General features: G+C 40.1%; 1 protein-coding gene across 44 annotated transcripts in view; it reads right to left on the bottom strand.

Moving 5' to 3' along the window:
• Nrxn1 (neurexin 1) overlaps positions 1 to 24072 on the bottom strand; it is a 1091229-nt gene that overhangs the window by 524100 nt on the left and 543057 nt on the right. The gene's annotated exons all lie outside the window — the stretch shown is intronic.

Here is a 24072-nt window from a genome sequence, read left to right as displayed (position 1 = left end):
TTTCAGTGAATCAGAAGCTCAAGTTTTTTTCTAGTAGCCAACACACCTTCTGTACTGTTCCTAATCCTGTTGTCCTGAATTGTATATCCTGTTTATTAAGCAACTCTCATAATAGTTCATGTATAAGTGAATATTAGGTCTTTCATCAGGTGTTTCCTTTTTTTAAAGTTAGATAATACAACTTTGGGCTCTTTATGCTGCTCTGGAATTTGTGAACCTGTTATCCATTTATTTTTGCAATTTTCCTGCATTTTGTAATGGAACATTTTGCTCAGCTCTGTCATCTTTAGATTCCCCAATTTCAGGGGCTACTACTTTAAAAAGGGAGTGCAATCTATGTTTGATTCTGTCTCTTTTCCGTTAGCGATTACCCACCATTTTCAGGTGGCATTCAGTAAATGTAATTAAGTGACTCTGGTAAACTCCAAATCATGGCAGAACCTAAGTAGTATGACCTCAGAATTCCATAATACACTGCTCCTCCCTACAAATTCTGTTAACAAAACATTCTCCTTTCAGCTACTTCTCTAGCTTTTCATTGCAATTTGAATTTCCTCTCTTAAATTAAGCATTCTCTCCAATTTCAGGGCACTTGTCATATTTTTCCCAGTTGTAGCAGAAAAGCCCTGCTATGTTCAACTAGACCCCTCTGTTTTGTCTTCATGAGATATGGGAACAAGAAGAACTGTTATGCTGCCATTTGTTACAGTATGAGTAACAGAGACCTTGGTCCCCAACCCGGAAATCTCATGACTTCTGCCAGTATCTTTGGAACAAGAATAAGCTGACTTATTAACCCGTGAGCAGGATAAAATCTGACCATAGATCCAACACTCCTGAACTGTATTGATGAGTACATTGAAACAGAGAGATCCTGTGTTGTTCTGAGTGCCACTTACCCTTAGACACTGGGAAATTTGTCTCTGTAACTTACTAACTAAAGCTATATTTCACTAGGATGTCATTGATCCTGTATAATTTGTACTGAGCATAGTGGAGTGTTTACTTCCCTTACCTCCTACCTCTTAAATAAAATAAAGATTTATTGACTTCCAACCATTTTCCTTAATACTAAAGGATAGTGTGTTTTGGGTCTAAGATAGGATACTATTTTTGAAATATTATTTGATTTTTACCCCCAAATTTCCGTTCTCTCCTTTGTCTTTCCTCTCACTTCAATTTTAAGCCACTGTGTTTTAGTTGCCTCAGAAAGGATGTGAGTCATAAATCAAAGACACAAAATTAGCTTTCTGCATTTGAATCTTAAAAGCCTAGACTCTTCTAGGAATGAAATAGAATATGTAGGCATTTATATGAGGAAAGTATGGCTTTCCTGCACCCTATTTGGGAAAGGAGGAGATAAAGTTGGAGGAACGAAGTCAAGTTGAAATAGGAATTTGGGATACAGAAAAATAAATAAATAATACTGAATTAAAAAAAAAAAAAAGAGTGCCCAAGAACCACTGGAATGCAGAAAACACCCATAATTCATTGAAATGCAAAATGAACAACTCTGGAGCAACCCAGCCCACACCTTTGCACATATATCCTTGCCACAGAAAGCAGCATGATGAGAGGGCAAGGGCAGCCCCAAGAAAACTGGAGAGAACCTGAGTAACTCTACCCTGACTCCATCTCTAGTTCAGCCCCTAATACTATCCCTCTATAATATCATAATGCCAGGCCAGAGCATGGCTTCTTACTCTCTCTCTCTCTCTTTCCCTTTGAATGTATAATCATTACTTTCCTCAGTAATTCTCCATTTGCACTTCTATCCGATGCAGGTCCTTAAATTCCTTTCTGATATTTTTGTCAAGAACCCAACTTGTCCTGAGTTGAGGTCCCTTTCTCAGGGAAATCTTAGGACTCTTCTCCCATGACAAAGTGTGCATAAATATTTGAGGAAAGTAGGCTTTGGGCAAGCAGAAGATTAAGTGTGCATAATCATTTGATCAAGACCAAAAATAGAGCATGATTTTACAGTTTAAGGGCTGAGCCCTGGTGGATGTCAAATCTCAGGTAGGTTTAAGGGAATAATGTAGATCTGTGAGAATTTCCCTGGGGGGAACCTAGTACAGCAGTAAGATCCCCTAGAAGAAATGGCTGTATGGTGTGTTTAGACATGCTAGGGGCTAGACAGCTTTCCATTCTACACTGTAATGTGGGAACAACGGAACCGTTTTCAAGTGGTCAAAAAATTGCAGAAAAGGTCTGACCCAAAGAGGTCACACACACAAGAACAAAGAGTCCTGGTAGTAAATCAGGGGGTACCTACCTGAGTCGAGTCTAGAATATTTGAGACCACTTTCCATGCTACTTCTCTCTTCCTCTCAAAAGTACAATGGAAATTCTGCCCCTTCCCTAAATAATTTAGGTTTAACTCCAGGGAAAGAAGGAGACTGAAATTTCCTGAGATTATATTTTCACTAACTCAAAAGAATCAGAGCTCAAAATAGAAGCCAAGGTGAGTTATAGAAAAATCAAGTTACCTTTCTTACACATCAGAGAATGTGGGCTGAGAATTTTACTTTTACATGTCAAATATCAATGCAAGGATATGCTTGCTCCCTGTGTCTATGTGTTGAACTAAAGTGGTTAGGAAATTTTAACTCTGCTCCTGACCTAATGCCTGTCATAATAAAGAATCCTAGGAATTGAATAAAGTTCTTGTCTCTGCTTTGGGCCTTAGAGGTGAAGAACTTCAGTACTGAAAGTTATTCATGCAATGATTTTGACAACTAAATCTTCCTCTTTCTGATTGCAACTTCCTGGAGAAGACAGACTAAGTCTTAATTTGTTTTCGATTCTCCCATGGTGCCAGGTACCTGGCTCTAAACAGTTGAGTACCCAGTAAGAGTTTTCAGTCATCCAATGGATTGAGTACAAAAAAAAAAAAAAAGTCAAGAAACAAAAGGGAAAGCGGAAGGTACCACTTAAAGACAGAGCTAATGTTAAAATGCACTTCCTTCCTTCCTCTCCCCACTTCTTACCACAACACATATTTTTTTTCTATTAGCAAACTTATTTGCCTGATAACTTTTTAGAGCTCAGTGAAGAGAAGTAGTAATTTTTCCCCTGTGTTACTAAAGAGCAAAAAATATCAATTCAAGCAGCGCAGCATGCAAGCCTCAAACATATCAAGGTGGATGTGTTTGGCTTTGTAAGTAGGGACTTAACGCTCATTTTCATTACTGAAGCTGCACTTAGCACCACCACTTAGTACAGTCCTCATAAACCCTTCACATAGCAGATAGTGGTCTAAAGTCCCTTGGTGGGATGCCATACAAAGAGAACAAAGGAGACTCTTAAGTGGTCTCAGTCCTGTGTACCATTACCACCTCATCAAAGTTGCAGCTTCTCCTTTTGATCCTTGGAGTGATTGGAAAAAAATAAAAAATGACCCATTAGCACTAATGGTTCCTTGTAGGTGAAGTCCTGCGCATATGAAGGAGGATGTAATTCTTAATAACCCCTGTAGGAACCAGAGCCTGGATGGACATTTATTAAAAGTCAAGTTTTCTGTAGAGTTGAAGGCAGTCTGTTACCTACTTTTCAAGCTAAAACTAATTTTATTCTTATCCTTTAAGTAGGCAATACATACAATTGATAAGGCAAAGGTGGAGTTGGGGCATTTTGGGTAAAGGATGAAGAAAATGTGTCTCAAGCTTCCAACCACAAATATTTTGGAAATAGATTTGTTGAAGAAATGTTAGTAATAGAGGGCTGGTCAGTAGAGAGCGCCTGACTAGCATCCCCAAGGCACTGAGTAGATCCCCAGCACAAAAAAAAAAAGAGGGAGGGAGGGAGGAATGAAGGAATGAATCTCAATGATAACTTCATGTCTAGCATCATATACATACATAAGCACTGTGCTCCTCTCAAAAGTGTTATCTGCAAATGATCAGAGATGATATCAGAAGTACCTCTTCTCTAGTAGTTGGGCAGAAATGAGTAAGAAATAGTATACAAATAGTTTTAGTTCTATCTGGCTACAAACGTTGGCCATGCCACTTACTTTTGCTAGAGTTAGATTCTTTATCTGTGAAATGGAGTTAATAATGCCCACATCATGAGGCCAAGAGGATTACAGAAAATGTATGTAAATCATTTAATATACAGTATGTAGTCAGCACGTGATTGACCCTGGGGCAGCAGTGTTGGTTTGTCTGGTAAGAATTACATATTCTATGTTGGTTTGTCTGGTAAGAACTACATATTCTATGTTGATTGCACTGAGAAATACAGAAGAATGAGTAGTCCAGTTTGTCCTCTTGTTTCTAATACAATGGAGTGACAAGATGTCAAATTTACAAGTCTGTCATGACATTTATTTGATAAGATTTAATTCACAGTCTTTTGTGTGCTTGAAATGTGTCTTGCACCAGACTGTCAGTAGCTCAAAGGGTTCCTTTGACATATGCAATCTGAAACTCAGTGGCATTGAACTTGGTGACCGAAATTGAAAAGTTACTTGATAAAAATGTCTTCTAATTTGATCAAAACAGACTAAGAGATTTAAAAATTCTATAAAGACAAAAGACCAGTGTGTAGATTGAATGTGTCTTAGAAAAATCAGAGAAATAGAAGGCTTTTGTGAACTTTCATTGTAAGGTGGAGTATCATGGAAGAGATGAGATCAGAAGAAAGTAAAAGAGATGTTACTTTGTAATGACATAAATAATAGGTGCCACATCTGGGGAACAGCACCAATGTACCATGGAGACAAAATAAATCTAGCATTCAAGACAGCGAGTAAGCAGAGCATGATGGCACACACCCATAATCCCAGCAGCTCAGGAGGCAGAGGTAGGAGGATTGCAACTTCTAGACCAACCTTAGCAACTTAGTGAGTCCCGGGAGACCAAGTGAGACCCTGCCTCAAAACAAAACATTTAAAAAAATACAAAGGGATTGGGATGTGGCTCAGTGATTAAGCCACCCTCGGTTCAATCCCTGGTACCAAAGAAAGAGAATGAAAGGTCAGAGTTGACTGGAAGAGAAGAATATTCAGTTATTTATTAAATGATGTTGGATAAGTGACATGAAAGGAAGACTTGTATACTAGATAAGAAAACATGATGAACTTGCTACTACTCACTGATGGGGGAAAGAGAGAGAGAGAGAGAGAGAGAGAGAGAGAGAGAGAGAGAGAGAGAGAGAGAGAAAGAAGTCCAAGGATGGAAGCCAGGCAGGGAAGTTAAAATGGTAAAAATTTAGAGGAGAGGTAAAATTGCATCTAACATTAAATACTTGGAATTTGAGTAAGAGTGTCTATAAGGGATCCAATAATATGAGCCTGGGGCTTAGGGAATAGAGAAGCTGGGGCTTGGGAGCCATCAACCAAAAGCAGATAAATGAAGTGTTGGAAGAGTTTTCCTTTCTCTTAAAACAGGGAGCATAAAGCAATTAAGAGCAAAGACTCCTGGCTCTGCCTTACAGGAGCAGAATGCAAGTGTCTAGGTATAATTAGTTTTTTGACTCAGCGTTCCTGTTTATTCATATGTATTTTTTTGTGCCTCTTAAACATCTCATTTTCATTTCAATTAAAGGAGCACATATCCAGAGGACAACCGCTTGGTAGACTTGGAATAGCTCAGACTTTAAGGGAACTTAGGGGGTTCCCACAAACTCTTTGAAGTGGCATTTTTTGGGAAAAAAATTGAAGTCACACACACTGACTCACTTTCCTGTGGCTGGACTGGAGAAAAACGCAATTCTAGATGCTTCACTTTGAGAGGGTTAGAGCTTGAACAGAAAATTGGGGGACAATTCTGGCTTTTTCATCAATTCTTGTTGTGAATGGCTAACCGTGGGAGGGCAATATGCATAGGTTACATTTTGTAAGGGTAAAAGAAATTGAAGTTAAAGCGTAAAAGTTAAAGGGTAAAAGACTGGGTGTTGTAAAAGTTTCTAAGCTGCAAGGTCTGAGTTAGCTGTTAAGACAATGCTTAGAACCGCCCAGTAAACATTTCCCCTGATTGTCTGGTTGTTTAATAACTGAAGGGGTCTGTGTGGTTGCACGCAGGCATTGCAGGGCCTGGACCAATCAGTTTAAATGTAACCCCCTCCTTAGGAATGACCTATCACTCCAGCCTGACCTGTTCCCGCCAATGAATGAACTAATCAGGTTTAGGAGTTGTTGTTCAATTTTCCCGCGCCTAATGATGATTTGTTCTGATGTATACAAAGCCCTCCGCCCTCCCCAAAAAGTGTACTTAAGCAGTGCTCAGCCCCTGCTCGGGGCTCTGGGCTGCTTTCCCTTCTTGAGTGGGCACGGAGCCCCAGCATGCTGGTTCAATAAATCCCCCCTTCTGCCAATTGCATGAGTGGTCACTTGGTGGTCTCTTTCTCCGACGTTTCGCGGGACCCTTACAATTTTGAACCTTTTCTATAGAAAGGAACTTGTCCCTCACCCCAGGAACAATAAGCTTTTGCCCACAAATTTATATCATTATTTTTGCTTTTAATCTTATTATTGTATAGCCAGAAAGGAAGCCGCAGGTCAAATCTCATCCAGGTACATCAAGACAACTTTTCCTCAGGAGACAGATTAAATCTAAACAGATATATATAAAATGCACGCCCCACTAGATAGAAGAAAATGATCTCTAATTCTTGGGGAATAAATGTTTATTTATTCAATGTGTTTTCTGGGGGGAAAGCCTAAGTTTCTCTTCCCGTGACTGTTTAAATAGATGATATTAAATTACTGAAAGTAAAACCATGGGGACAGGATAATATTTCTCTAACATGTTTTAGCTTAGGGATAGATAGGAAACTTTATAACTCACCTCCCATAGAACTGAGAAACAAACACCCTCCAAGATCATATGTAAAGAGCATACTATTCAGTTTTAAAGTCAAAGAAGCAATTTACATAGACATTTTGCTCTGTGATACAACATCTGTCTTTAAGAAATATTTGCTGAAGAGATGTGCAGTGGTTGGAAAACCAGCCTCTACCTCAGAGCAAAGCCTGTCCAAGGAAGGGGGTGTGACCCTTGTCCTTGGAAAGACCCACAGAGCACTCCTAGGCACATACCCACCCTGCTGAGTTGTTTATCTACAAATAACAGGAGAGATCTGAGGAGCCAGATGTCCCTGACTCAGTCAGGCTAGGTGAGGACCCATAGCAACCCCCTAGCAACCACCAATCAGTATGAGACAGGGAAAATACCTGGGATGCCAGATGACCCTCCCAGTAGTTTATGTTGGTTGATAACATGTTGGGAAACCATGTAGTTCAGCACATACTCCCCTTGTGGCTTAAACCAATCAGTTCAAACGAATCCCCCTCTTGTAGTAACCAATCACCCCTACCCAACTTGTTCCTGCCAGTGAATGTGCTAATCATGTTTTAGAGTTGTTTTATGATTTTCCCGTGGTGTGTGATGATTTGCTAAGAGATGCTGTGATGTATGTGAAGTCCCTGTCTTCCCCAAAGAGTGTATAAAATTGCTGCAAACCCTGGGCTCGGGGCCTCTCAGTGTCACCAGTTGCTGTGTGCCCGTGGAGGACCGAGCTAGTTCCCAATAAACACCTCTTTGCTGCTTACATCCATCTTGGTCTCTGGTGGTCTTTGGGGGGTCCCAAATTCGAGCATAACATGGTCACCAGTTTGAGTAATTAATTGTTCTATTAGCTTGAAAAATGTTTAATCTTCCTTATTAAATGAAGGTTTTAATCCTACAACCACCTATTTTTTTAAAATTTTTTGTTCTTTAGGAAATACCTGCAAATCCTCATCTCTAGGTTTGCTCTGGATCTCTAGAATCAGTCTAAAAATCCAAACATCACTGTCCTCACCCCGACCCCAGGAAACTACTTCCGGCAGACTTCCTTGCTTTGTAACTATCCCATTTCTAGTTACTTGGTTGAAATTTCAAAAAAAAAAAAAAATCATTTTTTGAACTCTATTCTTTATCTCACACCTTACATTCAAACTATTCCCAGGGTCTAATGACTTAACTTTGCCAACACTTCTGACATTTGTCTCTCCATTTTCGTTTCCATTTTTAGTTTTTGTCTACTTTTTCCCTTTAATGCACTAACTCATTATCTGGTGTCCCTACCTCCATCCAGCGTCCTTATCAACACTACATCCGTCTTCCCATTGTGTTCTGATATCTCCAGTAACTCCCTTTACCATCTAAATAAAGTCCAAGGCTCAGCAGTGTTCAAAATTTTGAATCCTTCTTCCTCAAAAATCTCTTGCTAACGTTTGAACTATTTTTCCCCAGTAACTGTGCCAGCTACAGGCCTCAGATTACATCATCCTTTTCCTAGACCCTGATTTTTAAACTAGAGTAACCATTTCTCCAATTCTATATTTCCCTGCCATTCCATCATCGCTTACACTATACATTACTTCCATCGGAAATGTCTATTCTCTTCCAATGGTTCATTTCAAAATCCTATCCGATTTTAGGGGCTTAACTAGAATTCCACCTTAGTAATGTATTTCTATTTCCCCTAGCCACCGGTGAACATGGTCTTTGACAATCCTGATAAAATTTTGAGCCTCTTTTCTGACCATTATCTTATCTTCTCCAATTCTTTGTGTATGGAGCCTTTTCTCCCCGTTAGCCTATAAAATCTTTGAAGAAATCATGACCTAGATACTTTTATAGTCTCACATTCACTTAGTAGGCACTCAGTAATTATTTGATGACTCAATGAATGAATGGATGAGTTAGTTGTTCTTATTCAATAATCAGTAGTTTGCATTTATTTAAATAATAGGACAGAGGAAACATTTTTTGGGTAGAACACTTATAATTGTCCTCGTTCTCTTCACCTGAGAAAAAAACGAATAAAGTCAATCATGGGAAATTTTACTTCGACTGATATCTTCTTTGAATAGTGAGATGAAGCTGTCCCATTTGTTGGACAGATTTGGTACAATGTCATTTTTTTCCCATTCTGATAGAGTAATTTAATAGAGTAATTCATGAGCAATTTTGATTGACATTTATTGAATTTATATGTAGAGAGGTGAAGATAGAGATACAGAAACTGGGGTACCAATGTGTGGTAATGAGAACCCATATATGAATCTTCCTTTATAGTTAAAATAAGTGTAAAATTCTTGTGGGAAAGTGAGCTTACCCCACTCTGTCTCTAGCCATTCACTCATTCTCTATGCTGCTTCATATAGAAATATGACCTCACTCAGTTAGATACAGTAGTACATGCCTATAATCCCAGCAACTTGGGAGGCTGAGGCAGGAGGATCACAAGTTTGAGGCCAGCCTCAGCAACTTAGTGAGATAGTAAGACCTTAAGCAACTCAGTGAGACCCTGTCTCAAACTAGAAAATAAAAAAATAAAAAGTGCTGGGATATAGCTCCTGGGTTCAATACATAGTACTAAAAGAAAGAAAAGAAAAAGAAAAAAAAAGAATCATCTCATTCATACAGCCTCCACAGGCATACTTCACCCTTTGGACATTTCGTACTCTCTCTAGACTCATGTACTCTGCTGCCCTGTTATTACAAAGAGGTACTTGCATTTACTTGGCTAGAACACAGCCAGGCTACCTGTAAGGACCCCTGAAGACCTGTGTTAGAGGGTTTGAAGGTTCTCATCTGCATTTTCTATTGGTTAGCAGATATCTCACTCCACCTGGTCTTTGAGCCACCACTCAAAGATTCCTATGGTCTTTCTAGAACCAATCACCTATCTCTCGGCTCCTTGCTACCTGCTCCCCATTCAACAATACGTTATTGTTTCAGTTTTTTTTTTTAAAGAACACCTTAAAATTCAGAAAAATAAGAGACAACTGAATTTAAATGTATAAAATCCTGTCTGAGTGAGTGAGGTCCTCCTCACAGCTTTGAATCCTTGACAATCAATGTCAGGTATCAGAAGCAGAATAGAGAGCTCTGACTTTATAAGAATAACTGACATTGGTGTAAACCCTCAATTTTACCAAGCACACATGTATTGTTCTATTTTGCTTGGTGAGCTATAAGACAAGCATTGGTCATCTCGGACACAGGATATAGATGTAGCAACTGTGGTTCAAGGTAATGGCACCAAAAAATATCAAATTCTGATCAAAATCCTAGGTCTTCTGAAATTATGATCATTGTCATTTAATCCACATGGGTTTATATGCTGTACATTCCAAAGGGCAATTGGTCCTTTTGTGCAGCTCCATTGCTATGATACACTTAGGACTGCTTTGGCTGAATGCACTGGTTCTTTCTTGGGCCTGTAGAAATCTGAGGGGTAACTGAAACCAGAATAAAAGCTCGGCACTTCTGCCTTCATATTTTATCTCCTTTCGACCTTAAACTGGGGTCAGATTCTGTTCAACTTGGCATGTAGACATGTTAATCACTTAGAAGACTATCTGTCTAAAAACTGATACAAGGTTGATTAACCCTAAATTGACCTGATCTCTCTTGTTCCCCTTCAAGACTGAAGACACCAAGATGAAAATAAGGATATTTTCAAGATTCAGTGAACTGTGAGACTCACAGGTAGATCACCCTGGGGATGGGACGGACTCCCTAAGCAGAAACATCATCTCATGATGGGAATGGAATTGCTCTCTCTACAAATACCAACTTCTCAACACCCTCAGGACCTCCCACAACCAGACCTGAGATTATGGTCAGCCAGATCCATTGCGCCCAAACTGCTTAACTATGCGAAATTCTTGCCCCCAGCTTTTGTGGCCTCCCCTATTTAAACCTGAAGTTGATGTCAGCTCCCGGAGAACAGGGCCAAGAACACCCCCGACCCTGAGTGTCCCAGTGTGTCTCTGCTAAATAAATCCATTTCCCCTCTACTACTCTTTATTCTTTTGGTTTTCAGGGTGAGTGGCCAGAACTGGTCTGTTGAGATCCCTGAAGTCAATCCTCTCTCCGTCCTAGGATTCCAGTAACATTATCTACAAAAATGCAGGGTATTTTGAAGAGTTGTGGCTCACTGAGAAGAGTCATAGTAATAAATGCTAGCAGGAGCCCCAGCAAGCTAACAGATTCCAGTATGATAAGAGACTCATCTGCATCCTGAGGCATCTCATAAAAAGACTCAATTTGCTTGATCATTGTAAATATCAGATATTGAAATTTTGATAAGAGGCTGGAATTCTTAGGACACCAAAATTTGATTTTTAGATGTGGCAGCTAGGTTTTGATTGCCTTCCATAAAGAGCTAATTGTCACCTGTGGAATCACCAGCCAATCTAACATTGAAACCATGTGTGTGATTCCCACTGAGGAGGTGGGACACACCCATCAGGCTTGAGCCAGACTTCAATATTTTCCTATAGCAAGGCTTTCAGACTTAATATTTTCATTATTCTTATAGTATGAGTGAGAGAATGCTTTCCATTCTGAAATGTTATTACTAGTTGGAATTTTGAAATAAAATTGCCCAGAGAAGGAGGATGCATTTTTTTTTTTTAAAGTACGATTCTAAAACGTACAACATGAAGACAGATTTTGTTTGTGTTTGGTCAACAGACTGTGAGGAAAACCTGGTGGGCATGTTAAATGGGAAATAATAAAACGAAATTGCTACGGGGTTGCATGTGGTAATCTATCTTCTTTTAAATTCAGTCTATGCCAATGACACTGTGGCAGATGGGGTGTGAGTTCAGGCATATAAATTCATGCCAAGCTAACTTCCTCTCCTGGCTTTAAATTTTCAAATTTACCTTTAAGTGAAAACTGAGTATATATATATATATATACACACACATACACACACACACACAAACACACACATGCACACACGCAAGCACATTCATATATATGTATTTTCAATTTTGTCCCCATCCAAGTAGCAGCCAGTTTAGATACCTCTGATATCCTCTACAGCAGACAATTTTGTTGCCCTTGTGAGTTTTGTTTTCCTCTCACTGCCTGACTCTGGGACTGTATATGGGGTTGGCAGAGGCTCTGGACCTCACACACCCTTTTGATTTACACATGCATAATAACTTGGTTTGGCAGGGGCTTTGACATCTCCTGTTCCATTGATCCTCCCTGCAACCCTTCTGGGAGGTGAACACTAAGTCAGTTCCAGGAAGGCCTGTGGTTCATGGCAGGGAGATTAAGAAGGGTTCTAAGGAATGGGATAAATAAAGGGAGAAGAAGGGAAACTGGCCACCTCCCTGGTTTCCAATCTTTAGGTGGAGGCCAAAGCAGAGCAATCTTGGTTGTAAAGTAAAAGAATGCACTAATAAAACATCTGAACAAATCCATTCTACATGGTGAGCATGTAACCTGGTAGGCAGGTGTGGCCCTCTCTATTGTCTGCTGATGCCAAAGAGTATATGAGTAATAAAAAGTGTGCAAAACTTCTCTGTTGAGTGTTCCAAGTTTTTTTTTTTTTGATTGCAATAGTGGTCCTTTCACCTTCTGAATATAATAGCTTCTTTGCTCTAAGGCTTGTTTTTTCTCTCTTCTGTCCTCTCCTCCTCCTTAACAAGATTAGGGAGACTGCAGTGTTCTTTTCTTCCCCTAGTTAATTGTCCTTGAACACACCCACTACAGGAAGGAGATACTTGCTGTGGACCTGGGAAGGGAATGCCTCCCAAATTAACAAGTGAATCCTATCACACCATCAGGGCTCCCTGGGACCCCCTACCAGAGCATACCTGGAATGTAACTCTTGAAGAATTCCTTTAAACCACCCCCCACCTTCCTCCTGATGGGGAGAGTCACAGCCTCTAGGACAAGAGTCCCTTATGTTTCTCTTTCTTCTCAAAAACCATGTCCTCATTATTAAATTGGTACTAATTGGTATTGGGGACAAGGACTGAGTTTTTGGTTACAGTATTAACAAGCAGTTTGCTTTGAACACCTTCAAAGCATTCAGGGAGGTTATTATTATCCCAACCTGACAGGTGAGCAAAGTGTCCTGAAAAGGTAGGTTACCTGCCCAAGATCACATGCCAGATATAAGAACAATGATGAAGGTATCAAAATCCTGAGACCCACAGGTTATTTCCTGTCCTACTATACCACACTCTTCCATGTTTTTCTGAAATGTCTCAACAGGAAGAAAAGAAGAGGTTGAGAAGTTTTTAAATGTTGGAGAAATTAATGGAAAATTTTAGTAGGGGAAGAGTAAAAGGACCTGGGCAAATCTCTTATTTCCCCTGAAATCTTGTGTAGCTCTATATAAGTTTGGTCTTCTTTACCAAAACAACTTTTCTGATTTTAAAGAAATTTTCTCATTTCAAAATAAAGAAAAAAAAATATGTTGGGTGGGGTAGACCTACAGAATAAGTACAAAGGAACAGCAAATCCCCTACAAAAATGGCCTATTTAATACAGGTCAAAAAAAAGTGGGACTGGCTTTCAGCTTATATATACAGGATAAAAGAGGTTAAAGCCACCAGTGGTTTTCTGAATATCTTGAAAGCACAAAGTGGGGACACACACACACACACACACATACACACACACACACTTTATTGATGTTGCCAAAGAGCAGCTTCTAAAACACTATGTGCTTCATGGAATCAAATAAAACTCTTATTTTTTCCTTAAGCGTGTGTGTGTGTGTGTGTGTGTCTCTAAACTGAATTCTTTCTGTGCCTAGAAGATGGAATATTCTCAATAAGGTCACCAGATCCTGCTGGAATAGTGTAACACCCTAGGGCATGTCTCCACATAATTTGTTCTTTCAACATGCAAAAATACTCAAGCAAGGACCACTCATCAAGGACAGGGAGGTGGGAATTTACCCTCAAGGCTAAGGAGATGAAGGGCTATGACAGCCGAGCAGACTAGCAAAGAGCCAGCTGTACCAGCTAATGACTGATTGGCAAGCCAACCCCCAATCACTCAACCACGTACTGTAGATTTGTCTGGGCCTGTTGTAAGTACTCAGAAGTACAAATGCTCTATAAGATACACAGAAAAAAGATGGAGCAATTAAAATTGCTGCCTGTCATGTATGAGGAGGCCTTCAGGGGCTAAGGAGATAGAAATAATATATAGGCTCTGAGCAAGGCTGAGGGGTGGGAAAAGCAGGTAGAAAGTGAAGACAGAAATATCCACTTCTTTTTCAGTGACTCTAAAAGAAATTTTCAGCATTACCCAATGCGATAGTAATGCAGAAGTTGGAAAACTAAGTTTTATATGAAAGAGAAAATGTTTCATTTTATTATAACATTTCCTCCCTCAAGATTAAAATCAGTGTTACCTTTCATTCTAGATATTGATAAGAGATCCCTTCAGCTGTGTAGGCAAATGCAGATAGCATTATTTAAATAATTTTAAAGACCTGGGTTCAAATTCTATTTCTAACTCTTGGTGCTATATAAGAACTGGCAACTCAAGTCTTTCTGAGTCTCCATTTTCTCATCAGTCAAATAGGGACATTAATAGCTCCTTCATCTAATCTTTGTAAGGATTAAGAAACCATACTATGAAACAGAATAACACAAAGAGTGCTGACCAAAGTGCAGACACAATAAATATCTGATGATGTGAGGGTGAGACAGAAATCCAGATGCAAAATTACAAAGGAAAAGGTAAAAATACTGTTTTTATGGTCTTTGAACTTCTCAGCTACATCAAGAACATATTAACAACAATAATAAAAAGGGTATGAAAGTTATCTGGGAAATGTTTTTGAAGGTATCCTCACTATTTAGTGAGTTTGTACTACTACCCCCAACAGAGGACTATATTTGGGACCTAAGCCTAGAGAGACTAGAAGGTTTTCTGGAGAATATGGTTTGTGTTCTCTGAAGAACTGACATCTGATATACTGAGAAAACTTTAATCTTGGGGCATCTGACTAGAACTGAGAGCACTGGACAGCGGCTTTACTTCCAGTGCTGAGGGGGCAAGTGATGCAGTGAACTTTCTCATGGACAGAGGCAGGCCGGATGTGCATGATGGGCCCACAGGACTTCTGGAGCAGTGGTCAGAGTCTATGTGAGGGAAGAGGAGGCATTGCTGTCCACAGGGATAAAAGGTTAGAGGGTCCATCAGAGAAGCTTAGATGGACATAGCAAAGTACCAAAGAGAAGAAATGAAGTTGACAGATTTGCCATACCACGTTTAGACATCAGCTAATAACCTTCATAAACTCCCTGCAGAATGGCAGCAGCTACAAGAAACAGAGGCTGCAAGAGGCCAAAGACCACTGCCTGAATTTTGAGTTTTGATTAGTCTTTTAGATCGGGGACTTTCAATTTTTTGAATAAAGAGTATGCTTTATAAGGATTATAGAATTGTCTTAAAAGTAGTTCCAAACATTTTGTCTAACCTGGTACTTGATAAAAATACTTCAACACAGTGTGTGTGTGTGTGTGTGTGTGTGTGTGTTTTGTGCCAGGGATTAACTCCAGGGGTGCACAACTATTGAACCACATCCCCAGTAGAGACAGGGTTTCACTGGGTTGCTTAGGGGCTCCCTAGGTTGCTGAGGCTGGCTTTGAACTCTGGATCCTGATCCTCCTGCTTCAGCCTTCTGAGCTGCTGGGATTACAGGCAGGCACCACTGGACCAGCAACACAGTACATTTTAAAGTGATGGCTTGAGGTTAAAATAATAAACAAAAAAAAAATGTGGCTTAATTAAATTAAAACATCATGCTTATTTAATGTAATACTTTCACCTAAGTCATTAACACAGTGCCTGACACATAGGTGCCTCAATAAATGAGAATATTGAGAACAGTAATAATGATGGTGACAAGGATGAAGGTGATTTATTATTCTTTGAATGGAGAGTAAGGACAGAGCCAAGCCAAGAAATGGTTTCTCTCATGAAGCCACAGTTTTGCATATCATCCTGTTGCTGTGCATGATTCATACTTACGTCCCAGCAAAAATACAAATAATTATGTCACGGACCATGAAATTTCTCAAAAATAGATGGAATTATGCATGCTAAATTATAAATGCAAAGGTCTGTTATGTTATAGAAATAGCATATTAGTTCCAAACCTTAGAGTGTTTAAAGTCTTTTTGCAGATCCAGAATGCCAAGGGAGATATGAGGAGTGTGTGTTGGAGAAAGTAGGGTAGATCATTGGGACTAAGGGTGGGAGAGGGAGGAGGGGACCTCCTACAGATGGGCTATGAATACTAATGACTGACATCATACTCAGCAAACTCCTAGAGACCTGTGAATGCCAGACTCTCCTGTGACAGAGTAGTTATGGGAAGTTGGCCTACATATTACCAACACCTGTCATATCCAGGTGAGCTGACAAGGTCCCCCAACCTTGTTATAAACCTTTGAGCATCAATTAATACAATAATAGCTAACATTGTGGTTTGGAAGACATTTAAATGAGATTTCACAAGTAAATAATTTTAATAGTGCATGGGATGTGATAAGCCTTAAGAAGTATTAAAATAATTACTATTTAGTATTACTATGGTTATTATTCTAGAATTAGTTTCATTACTCAATTGTATCAGGAAGTTGCTAAATACAGCACCCTCACCAGTTTGTCACAAAAATAGAGAGAAAATCGTTGTCAATCCCTTACCTAAGGCTTTGTAAAGGGTAAACGATAATGAAGAACATAGTGATGTGCTTTGACCAAGGACATACTCAAACAGTAGAGATGCTATTTCTCCCATCTATCTGACCCCAAAGTCTGTGTCCTTAATGACAACGCTATATTCCTTCTTGCATTTTCTTTAATAAAAAGCCACAGCAATTAATTGCAAAGGCCAAGAAAGGGCTCTTTTTAAAAACAGACACAGAAAAAAAAGACTACATTAATGTGGTGTTAATGGGAAAGCCTGATTGACCTAGTGTGGTTAAATAGCATTGGAAGCAACATCCAGTGTATGAAAGAAAATTAGAAAATCACGGGCCAACAGCTGCACCATGCCATAAAAACTGTTCTTTCCTACATGAGTAAAGATGGGAGAACTGGCTTCAGGGTATCTCTGCAGTGGTAGAGGTGACTTTGTACTAAACCCATTCAACTTTCTAGTCTACTGAAATTTTGACCAATGATTCAAGAGGAATTTATCAGGGCTGTGGGGGTAGACACTAGAATTCTTGGATCATCCTGAAAGAAAGCTAGAATCTCATTATTACTGAACCCCAACTGAAGGAGACAACTGCTGGAAAACAATAGTGACATAACCTTTTGGGATCTAGAGTGAACAATTGTAACATTACCCAGATGTCAGCTGGGGCCTCTCTGACCATTAAAAACCTACAGGAGCCTGCTGTGAATCCCTGTAATTCCACTAGGGAGAAAAAAAAAATCTGGTATCCCCCTCCCCCTGTGTTTTCTGTGAGTTCACTGCTTTTTCTGGTTTCTTGTATCTCCACTTGATCTCAGGTCAATAGAGTCTCTGTCTACAACAACAACAAAAAGTTCCGCTCACTCAATCATTTATGAGTTTTTTCATTCATTCAAATATCTTGGTGCCAGAGTGTTCAGTTTTTCACAATCTTAATGACTAGACCTATTCTCAGGCCCTGCTCCAAAGGTGTGCCAACCCTACCATAATTCCTTCATAGAAAGTTAAAAGATCACCGTTTGGGAGCCCTTTATGATCCTCCTTAAACCCTGACTACCCTACCAAAATATTTCTTCAAACAAAATCAGAGAATTCAAAACTGTACAATGTTGATCTTGTATCTGGTCCCCTCATCTCTGCCACAGAACAACATTGGTCCCAGTCAAATTTACAACTGGGGTCCTAAACTCAAATGAATCACTCCTGGGTATTTGCATTGGTCAGGGGTGGACAGCCAGATCTGGGGAGGCCACGTTGACTAAAGTTTTGAAACCACATGGGGAAAAGAGTGAGGGAATGCTCATTGGGAAGCCAAAGGAAGGCAGCTTGGAGCCCAATAGGAATCAAGAGAGGCAGCAGTGCTGGTAGGTTGCTGAAAGTCCTCTTGAACTTGGATCCCTTGAACACTATCACCTGCCACTTCCCTCCTCTTTTTATATCAAGCTAGTCTGAGTAGGTTTATGTTTTTTGCATTCCAAAGACATTTGTCTGATTTCCCCTTCAGCAAAAAAAAAAAAAGTAATGTCTGAGAACCAGAGACTGTAAAGGTGTAACTCCTTCTTGAGTGAGAGGCATGGTGCCCAGCTTGCTTTCCCAGATGGCAAAGGAGCTCTTGACCACAAAGCCCAAGCAAGCTCTGTGAAGATAACTCAACTTCACTCCTGACATTCCCTGTAAGGTGACCAGCACCAAAGATCCATTTCTGGATGTGGCTGAGGACTTGTGCTTTGTACCCCGGCCCTCCAGAACTCAACTTCAAGCACCTACAGATACTTGCTTCTCCACTGCATGGATGCCATTGCTCCTAGGAGTTCAAGTCATCCAGTCACCACCCCATGGGTATATGGTAAACTGGCACTTTGTCCTGAAAGGCATTTGAACACTGGATTCAGCTTTCAGGGAGACACTTTGCTGTAGGAGGACTAAGGAAAGCTATTTCTCCCTGGGTATCATCTCTTTGCAGCTGTTCCAGGCTGACAGCCGGTGGCTGTCAGAGCTCAGCAAGCATGCTAGGTGAGCAGAAACCAGCACCAGGGCATGTGCAAAATGGGAAGGATGCAGCCTTTAATGCTGCACTGGAAGCAAAGAGCCCATAGGTGGCCACAGGTCAGCATTCTCTATCTTGTGCTGAGACTAATCACACCAGTCTCCAGGGAGTCCGCATAAAGTGTCAGGTGTCTTTCCAATTTCTTGTCTCAGACTGTCACTAGCAACCTGGTTTTCCCTGGTCTGTTGCAAAACTTTTGAACTGGGAATTAGAAGGCTGGATCTGAACACTAATAGATGCATAGCGATGCAGGTCAATTCCTCCTCAGTACATTTCTCTCACCAGAGAAAGGAACTGGTCAGACAAGAATTTCTCCAAGATCCTTTCTTTCTTTCTTTTTTTTTGGTGCTGGGGATTGAACCCAGGGCCTTGTACATGCAAGGCAAGCACTCCACCAACTAGCTATATCCCCAGCCCCAAGATCCTTTCTTGCTCTAAGTTCCCATGATCCCAATGGTGGTGAGAGAAATCTCCAATAGAGTTGAAAAGAAAACAAACAAACAAACAAAAAAAGTAAACATAGAAAAACTGTGGCCAGTGTAAGAAAGCTTTCAAAATGAGTAAAATAGGTAAGGGATTTTAAAAAAGAAAAAAAGAAAGACTTGTTGTCTAGGGAAAAAAAAACAAACAAAAATGCTTAAACCATGTGCTATGTTATGAGATGGTCACAAGGAAGCAGAGGAAAGAACATTCAAACCAAATGTTAAACAGCAGGTCCCAGATAACTGCCTATGTGACAGAAATGGAGTTTCACTGGGGTGGGGGAGGTAAGAGTGGGATCACAGCAAACTGACAAAGGCTTTATAGTAAAGAAAATAGATTGAGACTGATTTCTGCAAAGCCAGGAAAGTCAATGGAGATGTCAGAAAAGAAACAATGGTTTCATGTCTCTAATTGTCTTCCAAGTAACTGCTCTGTAATTCTTGTGTGGGAAAAGGAGAAACAAACAAACAAAAAAACAAAAACAAAAAAAACTCAAGTCTTACTTTGAAACTCAGCCTTATTATCTTTGTTCTGCATTATGGCGATTGCCACCACAAAGATCCCTTTCCCGGAAGCCACAGTCTGTCCTCTGCTTGGAAGTCAAAGGATGATTCCAAAGTGTGCTGTCCCACTTAAAATCCCGTCTTCCCCCTTCCCCACCTTCTGAAAGGACATTCAGGGCTCTTCTGAATGAGCAAATTTCCCTGCTCCCTTCTGAGAAGCTGTGGAGAGCTTTTCTACCCACAGCCTTCTCTTTCTTGGGAGGTTTTCATCTTTCTCCATGAAGAGTGACTTAGGCTTACAGCTAACTGGAGTACGGCAGTGAGTCTGGCCAGAAAGCAGGGCAAAAGCCCATGAAGAAATGTTCTAGAGCAGATGTTGACAGGACCACCATTCTAATCCTGTCTTTTGAGGAATTTGAAAGTGAGATAAAGGGGAGTGTAGACAGAAGGAGAAACACACAGGGACAAAGCAATGCCTAGAAGCTGCAAGGTAGAGGAAGCCAAGAGCAGGGAATCCAGGGGCCATAGACAAGTGCTCTCCCACTAGTGCCAGTGGACAAACACAGAGAGGTCTCCAAGCTGCGATAACGGTGGGGCAATGGATTGGGAAACAGAGCGTTTGCAGATGCAAGGGAACACCCTAAGAGGGTTGCTTATGAGGTTCCAGTATGAAGGTTAGAACGAAGCTGTCATCCTCTGTGTGGCCTCATTGTTCAGCATCTGAAAGTTCCCTATCTTCCTAATTTCCTAGTGGATACTTAAAATAATCTCCCACAATCCGAAGTAATGTTAGTAACTCTCTTTCTGTTACAAAAAAAAAAAAAAGAACTCTAATAAAGACAGCCAACCTACAGGACCATAGGACCCTCCTTCCATTTTCAATGTCATATCCTGCTGAAAGGCTAAGCTAAATGTCCAACTCTTCTCTGAACATTTTCTATTTAAGCCAATTATCTAGGCAAGGCAGGTGGGCAATCAGATTTCCTGTGGGCTGAATACACAAAGCTTGGGCATGCCTAAACAGGATAGGACTTCTGCATACAATCTGGTTCACTGGGCTGCCTCATGGACATTTTCCAGATAGCAATATGAAAGGCTGGAAAATGGGAAGATGTGACTTCTATTCAGGACTGGAGAAGGTGGGCATTGGGGTAACAGACTGGCCTGAGATCAAGAAGAAAAGACTACTATCTCTCTTCAAGTTTTCTTAGAGATGGGATATGTTTAAATGGACAACACTTGTTAGTTGTTTCTGATTGGGAGACTCTACAGACTCAGCAGAAAGATACAGATAGCTTCAGGGTGAGATTAAAGAAGGATGTGAGGAAGTTTAAGGAGGAGACAGAGGGTAAAAGGGAAAGCAACAAGATCATTAGATAGCACAAGGGCTCAAGGGCCTTTGAGACAAATTTTTTAAAAGGGGAGCTAGTTAGAGAGAGAATAAAGGAAGAAGAAAGGACAAAGTTCTGCTTGGGTTGACCTAGAAGTGGCCCAGAAATAAATGCTCATTTCATGTGGTTTCACTAAGTGGCCACCTGAGGGCTCTCTGTCTTATGCACCCAGGAATCTTTATTCTTCTCCCCATTAAAAAGAACGATTTATCCTCAATTTGCTGAATGATAAATTTAGGTTAATATTCTAAAGAAGGGTACCTATGGAAAATGGCAACCCCAAATGATTCTTCCTTTCTATTTTTGTTCTTGAACTAGATTAACAAATAAGCAAGACTGACCTCAATACAAATCCCTGGGTAATCAGAAGGATTACATACAATAACCTCATTTAAATGTACTTGGTATTTAGTAAGGACTGGATAAATATTAGCTCCTTCCCATATATAAACACACACAAACATACAACTTTGCCAAATGTAGGAACAAAAGAAGAAACATAAGGAGGAATTAAAGCAACCCTTTATCCCACTAAAGGGGGCAGGACACAAAAGTCCCCAAATGAAATCAGTGCTGTGTTAGGAAGAGACTCTAGAGAGCAAATTTATGTTGCTCCTTTCATTGTATGTTGCAGCTTGTACATAATAGCCAGGGGAAATAGAACACAAACAGCTGGGAAATAAAGATGAAAGCAAAACTGTATCAGCAGGGAGAGACACACAACCCCCTGAGAATCTGGCAGTGTCACGAAAGATAATTTGAACAAGGTCACCTGCATGGGATTCCTCTTCTCAGAGAAAGATCATTAGATTCCTGCCCATTTATGACCATCTCCATGGGAATCAAGGTAGGGAACAGAATACATGGCCCCTAGCTTTCAAATTTCTACACTAAAGTTCTATCTATAAAATAAAACAGAGCCACAGACAAAAGCTAGAATTACTGTGAAGGCTAAATGTGGAATTTTAGATGTCTGAAAACAAAGAAATTTTCCTTCCCAGCACCAATGGAGGTCCCTTACCACCACCAGAAAGCGTGGTTTGTGGCCTTATGCTGCCCTCTAGTGTTCTTTTAAGGTATAGTAATGTGAGGAAAAAAAATCGAAAAATTCTAAAATCCACCAATAAACCTGACTTCAGTGGTTGACAGGAAAAGCAAAAGTGGAATTCTAACATAAAAGAAAAATAAATTTGGTTGAGGGTGTAACTCAGTGGTAGAGTGTTTGCCTAGCATGCATGAGATCAGTAAAAAAATAGAGTGTAAAAAGCAAAGCCAGTATTTATATGAAAAAGTAAAAGTGAATTAAATGTGCCCCACATCGTACAACCATGGCATCTAGATCAGGGAGAGCTCCCTGAAACTGCAGACAATCATTATTCCTCGAACATCCTCCCTGAATGATAACTACCTCAGTTGGCCTGCAGTGGGATCTAGACATCTGTACTTTGCTAATACCACCACATGATTCTGAAAGTAGTTAAGGACTGGCCTCCCTTTGAGAAGAACCTAAGATGATAACAATGACTTTGACCTAGGTACAGAATAAATCTGATAATTTTAATTCTTTAACAGTAAGTATATTTCGTAGGGAAAACACATATAAAATAAAACAATTGACCCAAATAAGAAAAATTCCATTTTTTTCCCTGCATTTAGAGTGCCTCAATCCTACATGACTAGCACGAGGAAAATAATGCACCTGGATTCAGGGTGAAGGGTTCATGTAGAAGTTTCTTTGTCCACATAAGCCCCTCCCACACTCCTATGAATAGGCAGGTGGGAAGAAGAAAGGATTCCTAGTTGGTTTTACTCATACTTTAGATGTCTCTTGGGCATTGCTTCTTCAAGAAGTCTTCCTGGTGCTCCCAGATGAATTACAATGCCCTGATATAGTTTCACAATGTCTAGCCCTTCTCAGTCCTATTTGATCCCTCAACATCAATCTGCTCTGGGACACAGGAACTCTTCATTACAGGACCCTGTCATTTTCTTCCCAACTCTGCTCTTCACTATTAGCACAGGGTCAGAGCTCAGTAAGAACTCACCTGTGGCTAGTGCCTATAGCCACACATACCAAAAGGTGCTTATGGTGGAGATGGATGTCATACCCCAGACCACATTCTTTCCCCACCTGACGTGGGTTCATGACACACACAGCAAGAGGGCTTTTTGGGGTCATTGCTGCCAATGGATCATGCACACTTACTTTATAAGCCCAAACCTCAGCCTGATTTTAGGGACTTGCTGTCATTTTTTGGTTTGGTCTGATAAGTCTGTAAACACTTGGGAATTTCATAAAGTTTAAGGGGATAATTGTTGGTAAAGAATCTAAATTGTTCATTTGGGAAATTCAACTCTAATTTAAATGTTACTTTAAAAAAAGCCAAGGATTACTAAGCATTCAATATTTGATATCTTAATATTGTATAATATGCTGCTATATACTTCATAGTTTTATCATGGGAAAATCCTTTCTTAAATTCAGAATTAAGAAACATTTCATGTTTTAAGAAAAATCATCTGTGTAGGTTTCTAAGATTTATAATGGTAGCCTACACCTACCCATACCAGAAAGAATCCTATCACAGTCTCCTGTTATGCTCACTTTTGAAAATCACCACCGAGTCCTCTGTGCCAAACAGGGTTACCCTCCAAAAAGGACAAAACCCACTCTGTTCCCCCCAGTCAGAGAGAAGAAAGAGAATGAGGTCTGGCTGTTACACAGCATTTTCTTTGAATTTCATGTAATTTTTTGAGCTAAGCTATTAGATTTGTGGGCACCAACAGGATCTCTTTGAAGCTAACAAGAGGCCACTGTGGAAAAAGGGAGATGGCCATTACTACACATTTTAGGTGCTGGGCAAATAAAAAGTAAATGTATTCTGCAATTACAGAAAGTGGAACACTTTTCTTTCATCTTTCCCCTTATTTAGAAAAAGTATTTTTCTCTAGAAAGAGTTCTGTTGGGTTTTCTCTTTCTAGCTGCCTGACTCCATGGTTTGTTTACCCTTTAAATCAAAGGGGAAAATCCCATCAATATAAATGAGCAGCTCCTTTTGAGTAAACTATGCCTGCAATGTTATCTCTAGGGCTCTGAAATGTATCAGGATGGAGCAGAAGGCGAGAGAGAGAGAGAGAGAGAGAGAGAGAGAGAGAGAGAGAGAGAGAGAGAGAG

Source organism: Marmota marmota, unplaced genomic scaffold (genome assembly GCF_001458135.2).
Source record: "Marmota marmota marmota unplaced genomic scaffold, marMar, whole genome shotgun sequence".
Taxonomy (NCBI): domain Eukaryota; kingdom Metazoa; phylum Chordata; class Mammalia; order Rodentia; family Sciuridae; genus Marmota; species Marmota marmota.
The sequence above is the reverse complement of the archived record's forward strand: the minus strand, read 5'-3'. Positions and strand labels throughout refer to the sequence as shown.